General features: G+C 44.8%; 1 protein-coding gene across 1 annotated transcript in view; it reads right to left on the bottom strand.

Annotated features, from left to right (window-relative positions):
• Positions 1–22,502, bottom strand: part of FBN2 (fibrillin 2) — a 268,195-nt gene that overhangs the window by 177,136 nt on the left and 68,557 nt on the right. The window lies entirely within an intron of this gene.

Genomic DNA, 22,502 nt, shown 5'->3' with positions numbered 1-22,502 from the left:
GGGCATTACATTCAGTTAGAATGCAGCTCAGGTTTAATAACGTGCTGCAATGGTTCAGAAATTGTGGTTGATGGAACACTTGTGGTTTGCAGAGCAGTAGTTGCAGGTCGTCTGTTTAAAACTGACTGATCACACAGTGCCAGCTTTCCTTATATGTTCCAGTTCTGTGCCACCCTAAATCCTGAAGTAGGTTAAAGCAGTCTGGACGCTGCTCTAACTCACATCAGATGGCTGTGGTCGCTTTGGGACCATAAAACAGGTGAGCATAGCGGAGATGCAACACCGATCAGCCCTACCCCAAACATTCCCCCTGCTCTAGGGCTGAATGTGGGCACGCAGAATAGGGGTCAAATATGATGGCTCTGCGCCTGCTAAGAGCTCCCCATGGTGTGAGCTAGCCAGAGCCAGCTGCATTCCTGATGCTTTGCGAGCCACAAGTAGTTCAAAGAAACTGTACTGTAGTCTTCAGAAGAATGGACTCAATCATTGTACATCCTTTCATAGAATTAATCTTTAGTTACGCAAACAGTCCCATTAAAAGCAGTGGTCGCATCTCATGTGAACGGAGATACCACCAAGTCAATGGAGCAAGTTTTGACCAGAGCAAAACCTGTGGAGTGACGTGATGCTGGGTATCAGAACTGAGAGCATGTACTAGGAGCTAAACACACACTTGTTTTTTCAATGCTCCCCATATTGGTGCCCACACAGTGAGGACGAGACAGTCTGACTGTAATGCTGAGAGGTGAGCAGCGGGGGGGGGGGGGGGGGAGTAGGCTGGGATGTAAGAAATACCTGATCACATAGTAAGTAAAGACTGCATCATAATGCATAAGTACAAGGGGGCAGTTTCAAGTATCAGGCATTTCCTAAGTTTTGAGTGCTTCACTTTGCAACCTGAACATTTTTTTAGATAGGCACGTTGGTGGTAGTGGTTTTGTTTTTTATTGTTGTTTTGTAATTCTAGTTCCACACTGGGTTTGTTTATGGTGACCTCCGTTTATTAGAGCTCTGAGTAACTCTCTTAAATGTAACCTGCAGCCAAATTAAAGTTGCCATCTTTCAGGTTTTGTAATAAACTTGAAACCTGGCTCATGTTAAACCTGGGATGAATTCTGAGAAAGCTTGGGCCAAGTTTCCAACAAACTTGGGCTGACTTATGTTTTCCAGTTGAAAGCATATGGAACTCTGTGGCTTTTGCACCACCCAAAGCCTGGAAAACGTTGGTGTTTTTGGCTCAGTTTGCATTTAAGTTCTTGGTTGCAAAGTGACATTAAGAGAGTTTTACCCCATAAAACAACCCCCCCCCTCAAAAAAAGTCAAACTTTTGGACCCACATCATTTTTCATAAAGAAAGCTCAGAAGAAGCTATGAAGAAAGAACTCTCAAAGAGGATCAATTTGCAGAGGTCCCCCAGACAGTCCCTTCAGGACTTGGAATTTTCACTCCTACTAAAGAAAGTCCTGGGACACAGCCCCAAACCTGGCAGAGCTCCAAGGATCATCCTATTGCTTCTGCACTGGCTCTGACCCATGAGTACCTCTGGTTCCTTAGTCATGGCTGCACCAGGAGATGGGGGTGGGGGAGGGTTTAACGTTAGGGTTACCATACGTCCGGTTTTTCCCGGACATGTCCGGCTTTTCGGCAATCAAGCCCCCGTCTGGGGGGAACTGCCAAAAAGCCGAACATGTCCGGGAAAATGCCGGCCGGGGACTTCCCCTCCGGCGCCGGCTCTGCTCCTCCCCTGACTCTTCGGCTCTGTTTAAGAGCCGAGCTGCCTGAGCGCTATGGACTTCAGGCAGCCCCCCTTGCCTCCGGACCCCAGCCACCGGTCGGGCACTTCCCCTCCCGGGCTCCGGCGGCGCAGGGTCCGGAGGCATGGGGGCTGCCCGAAGCCGGTAGCGCTCGGGCAGCTCGGCTCTTAAACAGAGACGAAGAGTCAGGGGAGGAGCAGAGCCTCCGGCCGCGGCGGCTCTGCTCCTCCCCTGACTCTTCGGCTCTGTTTAAGAGCTGAGCGCTACGGGCTTTGGGCAGCCCCCATACCTCCGGACCCTGCGCCGCCGGAGCCCGGGACTGTGTTGTCTCCTCTAGGGAAACACAGTTGGGGGCCCAATGAGTGTACAATGTGCATCTCATCTCCCCCACTCTATCCAGTCCTCAATCTTGCCACTGTGGAGACTCCAGACCAACAAAGAGTGCCCATGGGATTAAGGAAGTGTGGGAACAAAGTCACAGGGATGACAGCACACTAGGTAGAGATACAAAAGAAATCCTCCATCCATTAATGTGGATCTACAGCAATGGTTCTCAACTAGGGGTATACAGAGGTCTACATCAATTCATCTAGGTATTTGCCTAGTTTTACAACAGGCTACATAAAAAGCACTAGCAAAGTCAGTACAAACTAAAATTTCATAAAGACAACTTGTTTATACTGCTCTATGTACTATACACTGAAATGTAAGTACAGTATTTATCTTCCAATCCATTTATTTTATAATTATATGTAAAAATGAGAAAGTAAGCAATTTTTCAGTAACAGTGTGCTGTGACACTTTTGTATTTTTGTCTGATTTTGTAAGCAAGTAGTTTTTAAGTGAGATGAAATTTGGGGGTATCCAAGACAATTCAGACTCCTGAAAGGGGTACAGTAATCTGGAAAGGTTGAGAGCTACTGATCTAGAGGGTACAATCTCATACTGTACTTGAAAAGGAAAATGCACAGCCCTACTGAGCATGTGAATATTGCACTGTGAGGGAACCAATAAAAAACATGGTGAAATGTTCACTGTAAAACTTTCAGGGGATTTTTAGGTACCTTTTTTTGTACACGAGACATCTCCTTACAACTATCATTGCTCTACCACCGAAGCACCCAGATAGTTTATATCTTAGAGGATCATATGACCTTTATAGCATGTTTTACACTATGAATATTAATCAAAGGAAGTGAAAAATTCTAATCTTTTCAGCTAGGCTATTTAAAATATTGCTTTTCTGTATGGAACTCTGCAGGACAGACTGAGGAACAATCTTCCTATTCCTCCCATAGCTCAGCGGCTGACCCCCTGTCTCCATGCAGAAGAAGGGGGAAGAGGGCATAATTGGACCAAATATTTTTAATACTTCTTTTGCTTGTGTTTCCTCTGCTGATTCAGCAGCAGCTGTTAACTGTATTTTTGTTGCAGATCACATAATTTCTGAGGCTTTTATTATACCAATAATAAAACAAATAGTACAGAGCTAGCTTGTAAACTCTTAGGGCAGAGATTGCATCGTCCTTTGTTTTTGAATAGGACCCAACACCACACTGAGGGACTACCAGAAACAGCTACATAAATTATTATGAATAAATAAATAAAAATAATGAATTATAATCCATTTTGTATATAGTTTAAAATATATGCCAAATGGAAAAAAAGAATATCAGAATGGGAAGAATCTTCAAGCTTTAAAAGAACACTAAGAGCAAAGAAGATATTAGACATATTTTTATCCATTTTCACTTACTGTTTTCTGTTAGATTTTATATACCACTACTTTGATACTGTCTTTTAATTTAAAAAAGCATCTAACTTTGGCAAGTTTTAACTGGCATCTTATAATACATATGGTATCCACACTTTGTAGAGATTTAGGCATTTTGTAAGAAAAAAGCCATTTTTGCCAGATCAAAACATTCTAAGAAATAATAGCTTCACTTGTGACATCATAGCTAACCACCACAGAGGTTTCGGAATCCCAAATGGTGGTATAAATCCAAACCAACTAATTCCCCCAGGAAATCTACAAAATCTTGCATGAATTTACTACATTATGACCAAATATCTGATGTGGCGAATGGGTTACCATCCTATTTAATCCAATGAAATGAAACCATGTGTGTAAATCATAGCAGAACTGGAATCTTTTGCATGCCTCGTCTTGATATCTTCTATGCAGTGCATTTCTATCATAACTGATAACTGGTTAAAAACAAGAATGATAAACCCCTCTACCAAGCAAGAATTAAGGCACATCACAAAGACAGACAAAGAAAGGAAAACTGGCAAGGACAAATCATCCACGAGGATCTTTTTCATGTTCTCTGAATAGAGTGCCTCTTGTGTTGGCAGTTTCAGCAGAGATGTCACAGATTGCATGGGCAGGGAAGCTCTCTACTCTCTCAAACCCTGCACATCAGGTTCCAGCACAATGGCAATGTAGTGTGAGGAAAATTATACTGTCCATCTTTGATACTGTGCTGGTTCTGCAAATAGATACAAGAATTCACTGTCCAGGACTATCTGTCTGGCACCATTCATAGACACCTCCAAACCTGCAGCAATCTTTTGCAGGATGCTTTTATTTTTTGCTGACTTAGTGGGGGAAAAGAGCTGTGACGCACAGAAATTGATTGAAATAACTTGAATTACATGTATAACACTGCCTTCTAAAAACAACAGGCGCTTGTTGAAACGTAGGCATTTCTCATTTATTTTCACTTTATCTTGCATAGATGGGTTGTTGCTACTTTAATGGGCAGCACCGTCTACTTAGAAAATCTCTGTGTGCAATAAACCTGGGCTTTAAAAGACTATACAATTTTGTACCCTTTATTGGAATTCTAACTACAGCTTGGGACTCACTTTCACTCCAGGTAATCTGGAGCATTGCCCTGTGAGAATAGGAGAGGACTGGCCAGATACTTCTGTTTTATCACTCCCCTGCTTCCAGCCCACACAGGGTGCTCTGCTCTGCCAGTCTGCAGGGACTGCATGAAGACTGGGCAAACCAGGGCAAGGAGCTAGAGGGCTAGGGGCAGACTGCACATCATTCTCCTCACCTGGCCCCATGCAGATTCCCCTGAAAAGGTTATCAGTGTAGGGCCATATTATCTTTTCTACAACGTACCCTCCACTGAATGCCGGGGAGCTGATGTGGCCTCCTGCAATTCCCTGAGGATCTACCATGTTTTGGAAAATGGATCCTGCAACCTTTTCCATGGGGGAGGGCAAACCCTACTCTCCTGACCAAACAATATACCAGAAGCTCTTGGAGAAAATTCCCAGGTTGATTTCTTGCACAAGAGACCCATCGCACATTTTACCAGCACCATGTTAAGGATATTTTCTTGCCACTAGTTTCTAAGCTAAACTCCGTTTCCCCTCCCCATTCTTGTGCATTGACATACCCATAACAAGATTTCAGTTAGCACTGACTGGAAATTTTGAGATTTTATTTCAGAAAGACCAGTAGACTGGTTGGCTGGAAGAGCCACACAGTTCACAATAAAACAAGCATAAATTAAGGCTTATGGGGAAATGCTACTTAAGTTGTAAAAAAGGACCTTGCCCTAAGTATGAAACAAACCTAAGGTCTGAGTGTCTGCCCTTCTGGTGTTTCACCTAAGAAGATAAAACGGAGCAAACTCCGTTAAGACCTGGCTCTAAATGTATGAAGCAAACATCCCAGCTGCAGGTATTAATAGGATATCTGTCTGCCAAAGAAAACAGCCTGGCCACTTGTCGGCCAGATTTCATGGCTTTTTATTGTAAAGCTTACAGTAGGCAGGATATGATGAATATCTTGGCAAATGTACCAAAAAAGGGTCTCAGAAATGTCTGAACGCTGAAAAAGGCTGCTGTGGAAGTGTTTTAGCTATATTCTACCTCGTCTAATGTAGTGTCAAGTTTGAATTTAACACACACGGTGTAATGAACTGGTATGTTATACAAGGAAGGAAAAACAGAAATAGAATTTTATTCTTTAAAAGGCTGTTTACATTTTGGTATCAAGTTTCATCAAGAGAGTTAGACTGTGACATATAGGCCTTGCCCTGCAGGGTGGTGCAGAACCATACCACACAAGAGCAGGGAAAGAGCACCGGTGGCATTCTGCCTCCTACAGCATCCAGGTGTACTGGGGGGAGGACAAACTGCTACACTCCTTCAAGGGATGAGGTGTATTCTCACCCACAAGGGAGTAATTAGGGCACAGTCCCTACATTTCCTTAAGTGCAAGTATGGTAATTTTACCCACCACTTACGTAGACCACCAGGCAAACACAGTGGTTCACATAAGCGGTGGGCCCCTTCCCCCTCGCTGAACACCATAGAAGTAGGAGGCAGAATCTAGCTCTGAAAGAGTACATTCTCCTCAGGACCCATATGTGTAACTTGCATGAGCACCAGCACATGAGTCAAATGTATCTCTTTCTTAAAAAGAGGGTCATGTATACACTGATAGTCTTCAAAATAAACACAATTGTAGCCCTAAGATGACACCTAATATACTGCAGATCGATAAGCTTATGCCAAAGAAGTAGGAAGGGTTTTTGTCAGGTTACAGTACCAGACTGGCACTCAGGAGATCCTAGCTCTCCATGTCCCCTTGGGCAAGTCACTTATTGTCTCTCTGCCAGTTTCTCTTCCTGTAAAACAAGGATGATGATGATAATTCTTCCCTACTTTACATGGGTGTTGTGAGGATAAATTTGTAAATGTTTATGAGCTACTCAGATACTATGAAAAGACTATAAATAAATTTAAAAAAATTAGAACCCTGTGCTATGTAAATGTTATGGGCCAAATCCCCCCAAACAGGTGTCCAAGCTATGTACAGAATGTAGGTATATGTAGGCACGCACAGACTGTTGCATATACAATATATATCTGTTGTGTATGCCCTGTAATCCTTATTCAGGGAAAACTCCCTTTATTTCAGTGAGTTCTGCCTCAGTAAGAACTGCTAGCTCTGGCCTCCCAAAATACTCTATAAACAGAATGTAGATCTTTTACTGATCTTTCAAAAAAGGAACACAGGCGAGTAATGCAAAGTAATAGTCTAGCAGAGAAATAAATGGATTTAGTGCTCAACACAGCTGAGGGAAATATACATTAAGGTAGAAAAAGCATGACACGAACACTCCTATTTATTCTAATTATTGCTGCCAGAAGATAAAATTAAAAAAAAAAAAAATTCAAAAGTACATGTGGATGCTTAAGGCCAAAGGATATAGCAGAGAATTTGAAATCTCACCCTCGTAGGTGTAAAGCTTACTGTTTTAAAAAAAGGCTGAATAGTCAATGTTACATTCCTATCACTCCCATTGAAAACTGGAGTTTTGCCTGGGTAAGGATTGTAGGTTTTGCCCTTTTTAAGTCAGCAAGTAATGTTTCATCTGGCCTTCCATATTGAGGGAGGGGAAGGGAGTGGGTAGAATACTCAGTAGTGAGATCAGTTTTGTATAACATTTTAAATAAAAAGTAACATTAAAACAATGGACCCTCTAACAACTGAATCCTCCTTCTATACACACATTCTCTTCTCAGACATTTCCTCACAGAGGGCCAGCTCCAGATGTCCTTCCCTATGGCCCTAACCTGCAAACACTTACATGACCAGTTCCAGTTAAGTTCAGTTGTAATCATCTGACTGGTCACTCTATTTTTACTCAGACTCCCATTGAAGCCAAAGAAATTTTAACCAAAAAATGCCTGAGTAAAAATTGAGGCCTGGATTGTCACCCCCAAAATCTGTGCATGGCTGGTTCCTCCCATGCATCAATTTCATCCCTCCCACCCCTCAGACTATGGCTATGTCTATACTCCACCACTAATAATGGCCTGTAGGACATATGTAGCTACATGCCGCAGTGGCTGCATCCACAAGGCAGTGTGTAGCTATGCATGTCAGTGAAAGGCTGTGGCAGTGGGGAGCTGCCTGTGCCCTTCCCCACAACAGGAATTTTCCCCTGTGATGGGAAAAGGCTCTAGCAGCGGGACGCTCCATGGTTTAAAAAAAGCAGCATAGATGGGGGGGGAGAGGCAGGGTTAAGGAAGGCACTGCTTGAATGAGTAGGCACATATCCACAGGGTTCAGGGTGTACTCTACTCGCCCAAGCAGAGCCTCACCATCTACGCTGCTATTTATACCCATGTCAGGGGGGCATATAGTGTATGTACTCTTCACGCTGCTGAAAAAAATGTGCAGTGTAAATATACATTATCTCTTTCCCCTAATACACCAGGATGCTGCGTGAAATTTCCCACCCCCGCCCCCTATCTCCCCACAGAGCTTATTTAGGAAGATAATATAAATCTGGGGTTATAGCTTCTTTTCTGCATCAACCTCTCCTCCCCGACATCCCATCAGGGATGCTGCAGCCAGGGAATCCCTGGTACCATGCCCAGTCACATAGCCAGTGCCTACTTGGGGACAGAGCAGATGCGCTGATGCACATAGTTTTTTCTGCAGGGGAAAACCACAACCCACTCCCTTTTTCCTCCTGGTGGATGATGATGGGGAGGGTGGAGCAGCAAAAGGGGAGATTTCCTTCCAAAATACCCTTCTATGGGGATGATCTGGCCCAGAATAAAGACCTCAGGCCTTGGCCCAGTATTAATCAGCACTTGTCCAGATCTTTTAGTGCCTTAGAGGGAAATGAAAAACTAAAAAGGTGTACTCCAGTCCCAAAACACAGGCTATGACTCTGGTAACTAAAATCATTCCAAAGACTGGCCCGACTACATATAGGAGATTTTATTTAACTATTTCTTTACCACCTCGTGATCATTTTACTCAGCAGAAAACATAAGCCAATGAGCTATAAATTGCAACGCTATAAGAAAATGTTTGAACCTGCATCAATGGGTGGGAGGTAGAGACAGGATTATGTTATACCTTTTACTAAATCAAAAGAACAAGTGACCTTTCTGAGCTTATTGGTTCCGTGTCAAAACATATATGCTGGACCAGTAAGCTATCCCCTTCAACCATTGGCTTTATAGAAATATAAACTCTCTTTATAATGTTCATATTGCAGTATATTAAGTGTACAACTTTTTGTTATATGCATTCTATTTTTCAGGGTGTCAGGTGCCAGGAAATAAAGATTATTTTCCCTATAGGAAACTATAGTTCTTTGAGATGTGTTGCCCACACAGATTCCACACTTGATGCTCATGCACACCATCTGCGTGAGATCAGATTCTTTTGAATAGCAGTGTCTGGTGGGACTGCACCTACATCCTGCACACCCTTTCACTTCCTGTGGCCAAGTAAGGCCACAACCCCCACTCAATTTCTTCACCAATAAGAATGCCTGGAACAGGACACTGGTCAGCAGGAATGAAGGGCAGGACATGGGATCTGTGTGGACAACAGACAGCTTGAAGAAGTACATTTACAGGAAGGTAAGTAATCGTTATTTTTTCTTCGAGCAACTGTTCACACAGATTCCACTCTTGGCGACAAGTAGGCAGTTATACCGGTGTCAGGAGATGTGTGAGAGGAGGCCCACTGAAAGAGGACCCCCGCTACTAAATTTCACTGCATGGAAGCTTGCACCAGGGAAAAATGTGAGGACTGAACTCTACCTTTTTGCTCTGCATCATTCTGATATGGGGACCTTCACTAGACAGGCTGCAGAAGTTGCCTGGGCATGGGTGGAGTTACCGCTGACCTGTCCAGCTGAATCTTTCTTAGCTAAGGTATAGCAAGTCTAAATACAGTCCGAGACCTACTTAGATAGCCTCAATGAGGATACCAGTTGACCCTTAACCCTTTCAGCAAATATCACAAAAGAAAGAGTCTGCATGCACATCTGAATGGTCTGATTATGTCCAAACAAAAGGTTAATTACTCACAACATCCAGTGTGCAGAGTTTATTTCTGGTTGTAGAGAGATGTGTTTTGGGGAAGAAAACCAGGAGGTGAATAGGTTGGCAGATGACAAAGTCTGAGATCACCTTACGCAGAAATGTTGGGTGAGGTGGGACCGTGACTCTATATGGTGGGCCTGCCATGAGAGCCTGAATCTCTCCTATCCATCTAGCAGATGTGAAGACCACCAGAAAGGCAGTTTCATTGAAAGATGTCAGAGACAGCATGTAGCCAAAGTTAAAATGGGGAACTCAACAATACCAACAAAACCAGATTGAGGTCTCATGAAGGAGGGGCTCTCAAACTGGTGGAAACATATGGGGGAGCCCTTTGATAAATCTCAACAGCCTGGAGTGTGAGAAAACAATGTAGCACAGAAGAGGGGGATTATTGGAGGATAACATTAGAGATACACCCCAACTGAACTAAGGGAACATCTGGTTTGTTTCAAGTAGAGTAAATATTATATCAGGTATTGGGGCTGTTACTGGTGAACTATTCCACAGGTACTGGGGCTGTTACTGGTGAAAGCTGACATTGCATTGCCCAGATAGAGAATCTCTTCCATTTGGCTCTATAAGTTAGCCTGGTCAAGGGTTTCCTGCTACAAAGGAGAATGTCTTGCGCTGCAGCAGAGTAGCTTTTCTCTGTATCACTCATCCAGCCAGCTTCCCCATAGAAGCAGGGGGCAGGAAGTCAAGTACTCAAACCACTAGGCTTACTGGCTGTCCAACACCCCTGGTACACTGCTCTTAACTGCAGTGAAAGATTAAATAATCGAAGAAAACCTAACAATTTAACTAGTGAAACTTCAAACTTGAAAACTAGTAACTTCATAAGCAAAGAACATTGATATTGTGGGTTCTGTCTCGCACCTACAGGAGGTAAGAAGAAACTGAGCATGAGCTGCAGCTGCCCCATCTTTTTTACCCTTGCTTTGGGAAGGGAGAGGGCAAGAACAGTGAAGGAGTGGCTACAACAGGCACTACTATTCAAAATAATCTGATCTCGTATGCATGGGGCGCTTGCACCCCAAGCGTAGAATGTGTGTGGACGGACAATCACTGAAAGATGAGTAAGTGCTACAATTTTAAGCTCTCTCTACATGAGGAAAATTTAAAAAAATTGCACCAATAACACAATATTGATGTATTACACCAGCACAAATTTCTCTAATGTAGACAGGCTCTTCCTTCTCTCCATCTTAGTACTGTAGGATGCTAGCCAGGTAGGAAATAAAACCTTTTTGATTATTCAAGTTGAAATAACAAGTGCTTCAAACCACACATACTGTTATCTGATTTCAGTTCTTTCATGTACACTGACTTAAACTGCCTACACTCCCTTATTTAAACATCATATACAGTAAAGGGAACATTCTTTACTGGTTCTACCTAGTTCATTCATTGTGAACATTATCTGGGAGAATTGTTTAATAGTCTTTTTAAAAAAAATTATTAAAAAGAGCTTTGGATGATTTAAAGGAACAAAATGCAAAGCATGTTTTAATTGCCCTCTTAAGAAGCAGGGATATCCTTGAACAAGTTCTCCTCTTGGCATTAGTATACTTTATTTGATGCCAGGCACAAACATTACATGTTCAGATTTCTGACCTACAATCAGCCAATATAAACTCATGTAAGTATTTGGATACATTGGCATCCAAGACACTAATAAAATGCAACCCCATGCCATGCTGAACAGGTCATTTTAAAGAAGCATATCCTTTTGAAACATCAGGGGGTAGGGAACAAACAAGTGATCAAACTTGAATGCAAAAACACAACAAAAATAGTTTAAACATTAAAATGATACATAATCTGCTTTCCTTTTACCGTTTAACATAATGAGTATTTTTTGGTTTTGTTTTACTCTGTTCTGTTAAACCAAAGAAAAAGAGCAAACTATTTTTCAGTGAATACTTATCCCCAATTTGCAAGTGGTTATTTTCTGTGAGCTTATTACTTTGCTTTAATATTACAATACGGTTTCATTAACTATTTGGATTGTGAGTCTAAAGCAAACCCAAAATGTTTTCCATTATATAACCACTTTATACTCCTCCCTCATGCAAACCTCTGATAGATTTCAGTGTTTCACATCTGTTATAGTGAGCACAGTACACAAACATAGTTTCACAGTTTCTTTAAAATGTGACCTCAAGTATTAGCACATTCATTTTGAAACTGGTTTACTTTTTGTCAAGAATGAATTGTTCACATCTCTTCTGCCTCAGTCGCTAATGACAAGGTGCCATAAAATGGGATTCAATCTAATCCTAAATGTATTGGTACAAAGAGCAATTAGATGGTAATATGATTGATAGTAAAGGGGATGCATACATATTATCAATTCATTGTCTAGTTTAAACTGAAAAACGTAGATGCCACTAAGATCTGGCTTTAGTTACATCTAATCTATTAACTTTTTTGTGACTCTCAGAGTGGAGAAGGCCCCATTCTCAAGCCTTTGTCCTCAGAAAATATAACTAGCCCTCACCTTACTAGTGGGAAGGGAATTAAACAGAGGCATTCTTTCACTGTCCTGAAAGTCAGGGCCACAGGGAAGAAGAGGGGGATCTCTGTTTCTTCAGTCCAATGAGCCCTATGTGAGGTCCTCGATGACAGCTCCCCTTTTGAAAAGCCATGTTGGAACACCACCTGGCCCATTCAGTCAGACAGCCAGGAAGATATTGGGGAAGCACCACACTTTCTGCTCATTCTGTTTATCACCTCCAATGACTTAACTGTCATATTTACCACGGTGGCGTGTGGAGTCTGTGACATTACTCCTGGAGATGAGGTGGCTGTGAGTGCCAGCAGACACACTCCATGGCTACCTCAAAGTGAGGGGCTACCCCTCAGGATCTGCAGAAGCATCAACTACAGAACCTGGACACAATACAAAGCTGCTGAAGGCTCTGTGCAGCAGACATTGCCAGGACCAGGATTTGATTCATTGATCTGAAACTGTATCATAATGGTCACCAACGAATGTTATCTTTGTTCAGGTGCTATCTTTTTCATTTTAAAAATACCTTCTTTGGGCCTCTCCCTACAGCCTTTTCTTGAGAAAGACTCCCACTGGCTCCCAGGAGAATATTGTCAGACTGAAGATAGCAGTCAGGCCTTCCATTCCCTTCCACCCTATAATGTATTGCTCATCCACCCTAAAACTCCCACTGATTTTATTGGGCATTGCAGGTGTGCAAGGAATGCAGGATCTTGCCCTTGGTGTACAATGTATACAGGCATAAAGTGTAGAACCCGACATTGAATAAAAGCCTCCACTCAGCAATTTAAAAAAAAAAATGGAGCCAAGATGGCTATAAACACTAACAAAATATACTATTTCTAACTGGCACAATATCCAAACAAAATGTATATTTGTTTAGCATGTAATTGTCTTCACTCCATTTTTCAATTGACAAGCTGAAGATTAGTCTGTTCAAGTTTTCTCAAATTTTCTATTCACCATTTCAGCTTATTATTTATTCTAACGTTAATATATTTGTTGGTGATATGATTGCAAGTAAATACTTTTGGATTTTGGGCAGATTACTTATTGTCTGAGACTTGTTAAAGTTGGCTTGGATGCCAATTGAGAAAATATACTGTGTTGCTTATATTTTTACAAGCATAAATAATTCTGTTTCTATTCAGATATCCTGTAATAATTTTAATAGGTGGGACTGTCAGCACTACCAAGTACTAAGGTTGCTCAACACTTCCCATTATAAACTCCTGTTTTCAGTTGCTTATAATTTTTCCAAACTTCTATCTCAGACTGAATTTTTTTGTAAAATTTTTAGCCAAAACAGTTCAACTGTTTCTGAGAACAAGATTAGGGGAAAGTATGCTGTTTTGCCCATGTTACAAAATTCTGGCAACCTTTTCTCTGGAAACATCTAGTGCACCCCCCTGGAGAGACCTCAAGTTTGGCAGGGGCAAGCCTTTGTGTCAGGTATGTGCTGTTTGCAAACCTGCTGAATTTGGACAGATTTTCACGTTATAAGCATTTGAAAATCACAGTTCACACATGCTCAGTAGAGACTTGCTAGAGCTTAGAATCTTCTGAGCTTTTTACTGCTGTCATAATGAGCACATTTGCACCTCTCAGAACTCTCTGTGCTGACTGAAACTGTGCATGCACCATCCCCACAGAGTGACGAAGCATGCTCCAGCTGAGGGCTACAGGGACTCAAAAGACCTTTTCCGGGAATGACTTCTCGCAACTGCTGTGGGCTGGAGTGGGGCCAAGCACCAAACAGAGCAGGGAGCTTGCTTCTCCTGTGCTCTCAATGATCCCTCTCTGCTGACACCCAGGCAGTGTGGAGGAGGAAGCCGTCTAATTCAAACACAGAGGGAATAAGAGCTGGTGCAGGGGAAAAGACAATGAGTCTGGTGAAACTGGAACTGGAAATGGTGGGAGAGGAAAAAAAATGGTTATTAACCTGTCCATAACTGTTGTTCTTCGAGATGTGTTGCTCACGTCCATTCCACGTTAGGTGTATTCACGCCACGTGCACCATTACCAGAGATATTTCTCTTGCTGGTATTCGTCCTTCTTGGCAACCAACCCCAACAGAGGGGTAGGAGGGTGGGCTGTGAAATGGACACAAACAACACATCTCAAAGAACAACAGTTTTGGAAAGGTTAGTTGACCCTGGGGAAACCAGAATGGCCATTGCATAAGCCACTGTCCTCCTGGCAAGGCACCAGCAGGGGGACCCGCACCGATGTCCAACGGCATGTAGGATGGGTACTGATGGCTCTTAAGCTAAACGTAGGGCCAGACTCAGATGAAGAATCATCTTTAGGCAGCCACAGAGAAGCGGTACCTCACTTTGCTAAAGGTCCAGTGACCAGTGGCGGACCAGGGCGGACTTTGAAGAGGAGAGAAGACACTGATTCTCTCTAGAGGGTAGCAGAGGGCCCGGTGCCGGGAAGAAACTCTGAGCACCATGTTCCCTCCTGCTCAAGGTCAATGGAGCTGACTTAATGGGGTCGGCGGGACTGGGAGTGACAGTAAGTCTCTGGCTGCAGTGAAACCCTGTGAGAATGAAGGCATCGCAAACCTGCTGGTGCCGCGATGACCTCCTGGCATCGGCAGGGGTTCCTCACCAGACTCAATCTCATTGGAGTCGACTGTGCTGTCATGGAACTGGGCTGTAAGAGTGATCCGACGCAGGTCACACTCCACAGCCTTCCCCCTGCTTGCCTTTCTTTGGCACTGGTGAGCACCCTCTGTCAGTATGCTGCTTTTTATGCTTCTTCCTCGGCACCGGAGATGGAGAGTGGTGCCAGGATGTGCATGGTGCCAGAGGAGTGCTTCGCACCGAGGCCAAAGTACTTGGTGCCAAATCTGAGTAGCTTGGTTATGAAGCCGGTCTAAGAGCGGCTTCCATTAGGATAGCTTTAAATCTAATCACTCTGTCCTTCTTGTTTCAAGGTTTAAAGTCCCAACAAATTTGCCAGCAGTTTTTCACATGAGATTCTCCCAGACACTTCAGACAACTGGAGTGCGAGTTGCTCATGTGCATAGGTTTGCCACAGGAGGCACAAGGTTTGAAACCCGGGGACCAGGGCATGTCCATTCCCAGGGGCAAAGAAAGCACCTTAATGATAAGGGGAGAGGGTACTAATTATTTACATAATCACTATTTACAATATATACACTACAGACAACTATGGAACTGAGAAGAAGAAAAAAAAACCCACTGATAGGCACCTTGCTGAAGCAAGAGTAGATGTTCCAGTAACTGTCGGTAAGAAGGAACTGAGAGGGCACATGGCCAGCGGCACCCCTTACACCAGCACATAAGCACACAGACTAGAGGGCGCTAGAGCTGGTCCGATGGATACCACTGAGGGAAAAATCTCCCTTTATGCTGAACACGGCACACACATGCCTAACATGGACTGGACATGAGCAAGCACTCAAAGAAGAACTGACTGTGAATTGGAGGGGGAGACTAGGACTGGCTGGATATGAGAATGTGAGCTGGAGTGAGGAGGGCAGACTGGGACTGGTTGGGCGGGGAGGCTGGGACTGGGAGCTAATGAAGGAAATGGGAGGAGGAGGGAAGGAAATTAAGATCAGATGTTGGAGGGAAGTGGGGAGTCTGGGATTGGCTGGACAAGGAGACCAGGACTAGGAACCAGTGGTTAGGGAATGGGGGAAGAGAGCTGACAAGGACCTGAGGTCAGGGGAGAGAGTTGAAATTGAGTGGGCAAAGAGACTGTGACAAGGAGTATGAGAGAAGGGAAATTGAGTGAGACTGGATGAGAAGCCCAGTAAGGGAGACAGGGGGATGAGAAGCCATTGTGGGGGAAGGGAGAGACAGACTGAACAAAGAGCTGGAAGGGGAAAATTGGGACTGGCTGGGCAAGACGACTGGAACTTGGTGTGGGGAGAGAGAGAGAGTGGGAGTTGGGAGGAGATTGGGACAGCAAGTCCAAAAAGGAAGACTAGGAAGCTGGGAATGGGATGAGAAGCCTGAAAAGCGTAGACTGGGACTGGGCAGGCAAGGAGCCAAGAGTAGAGAAGAGACTAGACAGGAACAGATTGGAGGGGACAGAGCAGAAGGGGTCAAGCTTAGGCAAATGCCCAGAAGAGTCTGTGCCCACAAAAATACACACCTCTCTCAGCCTGCAATGGAACACAAGATTTCTGAGTCTCACCATTCTTCTACTGTCAGCAAATATCTGTGAAAATCTCTGATGTATATTTGTGTGTTATTGCTCTCTAGTGCTTTTCTACCCAGAGGATAATCACCTACTATTGCTATCAATTACTCCATTAGCTCAAGGCAGAGATCTGTGTAATGTATCTAAAGATTCCAATCCTGCTGATGACCCATGCTGGTGACAATATGTTGCCACAAAATAGAACTTCTATTTTTTCAGGGTTTTTTTTTTAAACAAAAAAGGAAAGTGCACACAAAACATTATATTAAAAGAACATTATTAAGGTTTCAAAGTCAACCACTCAAAAATGTAGAAAATGCCAAAATTAAAGCTGCATGGGTAACTTTCATTCACCCCCTCCCTTGTGCATGTGCATTAGGATACAGTCACATACGATACACAAATCACAAACTACTTTTTCCACAGGACCCCTAACTGTTCCAGTTCACAGAATGGATTTGCTCTGGGGATTCATAAGGGTTTTGTAGTGAAGGAGAGACAGTTGTCTGTAGGACCCTTCCCTTTTTGGTTGCAGAATTTAGGAGGTGTGTAGTGAATGGGGCAAGGGACTGCAGGAAGACAAAGGATGATCTCATGGATAAGACAGCTGTATGCTACCTGGAGACCTGGATTCTATCCCTGCCTCTGCCACAAAATTCCTGCATGATGGTAGGCAAGTCACTTAAACCAGACTTTTCACACGTGGCTGTTAACAGTGTGTTGCTCATTTACTGGGCACGCAACTGGATAGATTTGTTCTCTTCCTTTGCTCAAATAGGCACTATAAATTTTTCCTTTATTCTCTAACTCCAGATCATCACAACGTAAATGCTGTGATTTGCACCTGCAATATAGGGGACACTGAATTGAAATGATTAAAAAGTGACTATTTTTAAAAAAGTAAGTGTTGAAATAATGTGCCCATTAAATAAAATACCCAAGTAAAATCTTGACCCCACATTAGTCAGAGAGTTTGGCCACTGATTTCAATGGAGTCAGGATTTTTTTTTTTTTTTGCTTCTATACTGTTGTTTTGAACAGGCTTTTGGGCAGGTTGAGACCCACAATAACAAATATTCTTGGGCTCACCCATCTTCCTCCCCCACATTTTTGCAGGCAGGGAAAGGTAAAGCATGACTTTCAAACCTCCGACCCCATGCTCCACCTGCTCCCCAGACTCCTGCAAGTGCCCAGGAAACAAGCACCCACCACCTGGCTCCTTGCCTTGCCCAGATGCTGCTTCATAGCTTCTGTGAAGATAACCAAGGTATTCTAGAGTCAGGCTATTCCTGCTGCTCCTCCTGGCCCAGACCCAGATAAAGCCTGGCTCTTGTGGAGTCCTGCTGCAAATTCAGTCTAAGCCCTGTCATTTTGCAGCTCAAACCACAGATCTGAGTCAGAAGGTATGCATAATGCAGTATGGACATGATAGTGTTACATTAACAGACCCTAGTTGTCAGCAGGCGGGATTGAACCGAGGACCTCTGGAGCTTAGTGCATGAGCCTCTACAGCATGAGCTAAAAGCCAACTGGCTGTTAGCTAAGGCTGTAGAGCAGACTCATTTAACTCTAAGTGGTCTCGGTGCCACTAGATGGGACACAACACCACACCCAATAGGTGTGTGGGTTACAATAGCATGCTGTAAGTCTCATATTCAGCAACTATAAGCCCAGGTTTACAAAGCCCAGGTGGACATTCAAGTGCAGGTTTAGAAACACCAGATCCACAAGCCCAGGTCCCACAGACCTGGGTTTACAATGCAGTGTAGGCATGCCCTACAAGGCTCCTAATATTCCCTGACCCTTGCTTATCTGTGGTTCAAAGGGAGGCCCCCTTGGTCTACCTGCCAGGGTTCTGGAACTCCCCGGCCATTTGCACAGGGGCAACCTCAAATACATACAAACAGCTCCCGTTGCTTCTCAGCCATGGTGCTGGGGCCTGCAGAAGAAAAGGCCCTGCTAGCCTCAAATTCGGAAACAACAGCAACTCTGAATATTATTGGTTAACACCTTCTTGAAGGGCTTGGGGAAGAAAATGCACACAAGCTTCTCCCAAAGCAATGCATGAGCGTAATGGCATCATGCTAGAAGACCATGAGAAAGGAAGTGAAACTGATCATCAACAAAAGAGGAAAACTGGCTATACAGAAAATATTGTCAAATGCATAAAGTAAACAAACTGGAAAAGCAGAGGGAACAAAATCCTTTAACTTTTGTTGTAGGTTTTTTTTGTTTTAGTCTTTTTAATAACGTTAGATATTTTGTATAACATAGGCAAAAAATTTTTATATGGAAATGTAATTCATTCTGAATTCTGTATCCCTGTATTTGATTGCAAGCAAAACTACCAAGCTAAGACTACTTCAACATTTGGCCATAGACATCTAACCACATCTGTTGGTTTTTAAATGAACTCAACTCAGTATCAAAGAACTAGTAGCTTACTTAAACTGCCTCCTAACGGCAAACCAAAAGACTGCACTTTCTCTCCTATCAGACTTGAAACTAAAGTTGCCTTTGCTTTCTAAGAAAATGTTTGCTGGAACAAGTAAAGTTCCCATATTCTTGTTTCTTTTTATCACATGGTAACAGTAAATCCACACAAATAAATCTTGAAATAAAACTGATGTGCATCAGAAGGTAAAAAAAACAAACAAGTAATAATTTTAACTGTAAACATATTTTCACTACTGTGTACATCTAACACGTGCAACCTACAGTGACACCTCAAACAGTTCATAAATTACTAGAACAGTTAAGATTATATATAGTACTAGAGCTATACACACGTAACAGTTTTCCATTACATTGCTTCAAAAATTCACAAAGCTTTTGCCCTTAAACAATCAACGTGTTTACCAAGTAAGCAAAATCTATTTGTAGAATACACAATGTTTGAGTCTCAATTGGATTGGTAAATTAAAGCAAAAATTAAACTCTACTGCACTAAAAGTATATAGTCTCCTTTGGGGCTTGTATGTACCCAAGCCCTTCTTTAACAGAAACTGTATGTAGTAGTAATTTCTCAAAAAATCATCAAATCAGTTGTTACTATGATCAGTAGGTTGAGGATATCCATTAAAAAAACGGTTACTCACCTTTGTAACTGTTGTTCTTCGAGATGTGTTGCTCATATCCATTCCACTTAGGTGTGTGCGTGCCGTGTGCATGGCCGTCGGAAGGCTTTTCCCCTAGCAGCATCTGTCAGGTTGGCTGTGGAGCCCCCTGGAGTGGCGCTTCCTTGGCACTCAATATATGATCCAGCCGACCCGGTGCCCCCTCAGTTCCTTCTTGACGGCTACTCTGACACAGGGGAAAGGGGGGGGTCGGAATGGATATGAGCAACACATCTCAAAGAACAACAGTTACAAAGGTGAGTAACCATTTTTTCTTCTTCGAGTGCTTGCTCATATCGATTCCAATTAGGTGACTCCCAAGCCTTACTTAGGTGGTGGGGTCGGAGTTAAGGAATGTTGACTGAAGCACCGCTCTACTGAAAGCCGCGTCATCCCTGGACGATGGTGTAGTGCGAGGTGAAGGTATGTACCGAGGACCAAGTCGCTGCCCTGCAGATTTCCTGGATCAGTACCTGGGCCAGGAACACCGCTGACAAGGCCTGGGCCCTAGTGGAGTGTGCAGTAAGAGTTGGGGTCGACACCCCCCGCCAGCTCATAGCAAGTGCGGATGCAGGACGTGATCCAAGATATTCTTTGAGAGGAGACCGGGAAGCCTTTCATCCAGTCCGCCACTGCAACTAATAGCCCTTGCTTGTTGATGTAGAACATGGGCGAGGTGTTTTCCATGAGAACCGCCCCACTAAGACCAAGCAGTTGAGCCTGGAAGGCTTTGAAAGCAAGGCGTACTGCCATCAGCTCCTTGACGCTGATATGGAGGGAGAGCTCGGCCCACGGCCACAGGCCCTGAGTCTGAAGGTTCCCCAGATGAGCTCCCCACCCCATAGCCGACACCTCCGTGACCAGGGACAAGGAAGGCTGAGGGCTGTGGAAGGGGACTCCCTCGCATACCACTCGAGGGTCGAGCCACCAGTGGAGGGAGGTGAGGACCCGCTCCGGGATGGTGACCACCAAATTCAGGTTGTTGCACCCAGGGCGGTAGACCAAGGCGAGCCATGCTTGCAGCGGCCGGAGTCGGAGCCTGGTGTGCCGGGTCACATATGTACATGAAGTCATGTGGCCAAGGAGGCTCAGGCATCCCCTTGCTGTCGACGTCAGGAATCGCTGAAAGCCTCGAATGATGCCCGCGATGGCTTGGAAACGGGAGTCCAGTAGGAGGGCCCACGCCTGAACGGAGTCCAGCACCACCCTGACGAATTCAATCCTCTGGATCAGTTCCAGGGTCAATTTCAGTACATTGAGAAGGAGACCCAGCTGTTTGAACGTAAACCTACCTGCTCTCTGGTGCGACCCAGTCGTTGAGGTGAGGATACACTCGCACCCACCGTCAAAGGAGGAAGGCAGCCATGACTGACATACACTTGGTGAACACCCCAGGGGGCTGTGGAAAGGCCGAAGGGAAGGGCCATAAACTGGTAATGTTAGCGGTTGACCACGAATCACTGGTGCAGCGGATGAATCGCTATGTGGAAATATGCATCCTTCATGTCGAGGGCGGTATACCAGTCTCCAGGATCCAGAGAAGGGATAATGGTGCCCAGGGAGACCATGCGGAACTTCAACTTTACGGTGAACTTGTTGAGCCCGCACAGGTCCAGAATGGGCTGGAGGCCCCTTTGGCCTTGGGAATCAGGAAGTATCGTGAGTACAACCCCTTGTCCCTCAGTTCCCGCAGAACCTCCTCTACCGCTCCCAAGGTGAGGAGCGCCTGAACCTCCTGAATAAGGAGTTGCTCGTGAGAGGGGTCCCTGAAGAGGGACAGGGAGGGGGGGGTGGGAGGGCTGGTAGGAGCAGAATTGGAGAGAGTATCCTGCTTCCACCATGTGAAGGACCCAGCTGTCTGAGGTTATTTGGGACCATGCATGGTGGAAGTGGGATAAACCATTCAAAAAGGGCGGAGAAGGATCTGGGATAAGTCTGGTATGCTGTTCTCAGGCATCCCTTCAAAAGACCTGCTTGGAACCCGACGATGATTTGGTCGGGCCCTGGCCTTGCTCAGACGGGGGATTGGAGGGCTTCCTTCTTCCATTCTGCCCCTGCCGCCTGAAAAAGTCCTGCCTCTCCCAAGGAGGGTAGGAGCACTGCTGCAGCTCCTGGGGCTTGAAGTATTTCCGCTGGGTTGCTGGGGTATGCATACCCAGGGATTTCACGGTCGCCCTTGAGTCCTTAAGGCTATGCAACCTAGAGTCAGTCTGCTCTGCAAACAGGCCCTCCCCATCAAAGGGCAGGTCCTACAGTGTCTGCTGCACCTCAGAAAGCAGGCCAGAGGCTTGCAGCCACGAGGTGTGCCTCATGGCAACCTCTGAGAACAAGGTGCGCACGGTTGAGTCTGCAGCGTGCAGTGAGGCCTGCAAAGAGGTCCATGCCACCGTCTTGCCCTTGTCAACAAGAGCCCCAAACTCCTCTCTGGACTCAGGAGGCACAAGTTCCTTGAACTTCAGCATGGAGTTCCAAGAGTTAAAGTTGTAGCGGCTCTGGAGAGCCTGTTGATTGGCAATCCTGAGCTGGAGCCCACCCATGGAGTACAGCTTGCTGCCAAACAAGTCCAGCCACTTGGCATCCTTCGACTTTGGCGCTGGGGCTGGCTGCCCATGCCTCTCCTTTTCATTCACAGCCACAATCATCAGTGAGCAGGGCTGTGGGTGCGTGAACAGATAGTTGTACCCCTTCAAGGGTACAAAGTATTTATGCTCAACCCCCTTAACCATAGGGGGAATGGAGGCCGGGGTTTGCCAAATAGTTTTGGCATTAGTCTGGATGGTCCTGATGAGGGGCAGAGCCTCCCTCGACGGACCTTCCTGGGCCAAAATGTCCACCACCGGGTCCTCGGATTCCACCAGCTCCTCAGCCTGCAAATTCATATTGTGGGCCACCCAGCGCAGGAAGTCCTGATGGGCACAGTCTATGGGGGGCGACCTGGAGATGGAGGTATGGAGGTGCCCGCTACAGCCTCGGCAGGGGAGGAGGATGAAGAGGCCAAGGGGGGGAGAGGGTCATCCTGACCCTTTGCTCCACGGGGGCCCGATGTCCCAT

Source organism: Malaclemys terrapin, chromosome 6 (assembly GCF_027887155.1).
Source record: "Malaclemys terrapin pileata isolate rMalTer1 chromosome 6, rMalTer1.hap1, whole genome shotgun sequence".
NCBI classification, from domain to species: domain Eukaryota; kingdom Metazoa; phylum Chordata; order Testudines; family Emydidae; genus Malaclemys; species Malaclemys terrapin.
This window is presented reverse-complemented; position numbering and strand designations above follow the sequence as displayed.